Source organism: Wasmannia auropunctata, unplaced genomic scaffold, assembly GCF_000956235.1.
Source record: "Wasmannia auropunctata unplaced genomic scaffold, wasmannia.A_1.0 LD336060.1, whole genome shotgun sequence".
Classification (NCBI taxonomy): domain Eukaryota; kingdom Metazoa; phylum Arthropoda; class Insecta; order Hymenoptera; family Formicidae; genus Wasmannia; species Wasmannia auropunctata.
The window spans coordinates 341265-342680 of NW_012026830.1; positions in this window are offsets into that span (position 1 = coordinate 341265).

Genomic DNA, 1416 nt, shown 5'->3' on the forward strand with positions numbered 1-1416 from the left:
ATATATTCGATTCACATACGAAAAATTCACTGGAAGAAATCACGAGAAATCTACTAATGCATCTATGCGTATTTTACAATCACTGTCGATTAATTATCTGTCCACTAAAACATCACACGAAGAAACACACGGCGGTTTATTAATACACGACCCGTTCACTCAAGGATAGCAAGCGAAAAATAAACATCACTCGAAAAAATAAACACACAATACGTGCACTCGATGATAGCAAGCAATCGACTGACTTCAAAACTGAATTTATTAATTAATAATTATCAGTGTCGATTAATTATTTGTATCGATTAATTATTTATCGACTTAAAAATCACTCGAAAAAAGAAACACACGGTGCGTGCACTTGATGATAGCAAGATGTCAACTGACTTTAATACCGAATTCATTAATTAATGATTATCAATCCCGTGTCTATTAATTACTTGTCGACTGAAAAATCACTCGAAGAAAGAAACATGCGACAATTTACTAACACACGACAATTTACTGACACACGAGACGTTCACCCTGACGATAGCAAGCGGTCGACTGACTTTATTGATTACACGGCTCTACAAAAAAAATTTCGTTCCTTGTCCTAAAGTTCATTTTACAATTTTCTGGTTAATTATGCACTAAAACGACAAAAAAATACTTTTTTACCCTGTAAAGTTTGCTTTTGTGACAGTTATAGTAATAATACTCATTTTCGAGTTTTTATAGGAATTTTAATTAATTCTAATACATTCAAAGATACCGCGATATAAAAGTGGGGTTTTTACATTCACACAGTGCCTCCAGATGGCACTCGAGTGATAAATAACAATCAGGTATTTTGTACAAGTCTAGAAAAAGTTAAAATGTCGTCGAGAAAGTGTAAATATGATGCTGATGCATTTTGTTATATATGCATGATCAATTTATGAAAGTGCGAGATGTAAAATTTGTATTGGAGACATGTAACGTTCTCTGTAAAACTACGAACAGCTAGTTAAGGATATGTTGAAAAATTTCAAGGCCATGGGTTGCAGGATGTCTTTAAAAGTACATATGCTGCATGCTCATTTAGATAAATTCAAAAATAACATGGGGGCTTATTCAGAAGAGCAAGGAGAACGTTTCCATCAAGATATCATGAACTTCGAACAACGTTATCAAGGCCAATACAATGAAAATATGATGGGAGACTATATTTGGGATTTATTGAGGGAAAGTACTTGAACATAAAAGAAAAAATAATACCGTGCATTTTTGAATTATTTTCCACTTTTTTGTAAGCTAATTTAATAATAAAAATTAATAAAAATGATGTACATTTATATTTGTATCGTTTTATTATAAAATAAAGATTAAAATCACAAATTTTTTAAAATATCGTTCAAACGTTCTCCTGGATACAAAAGCAAACTTTTTCAGGCCATA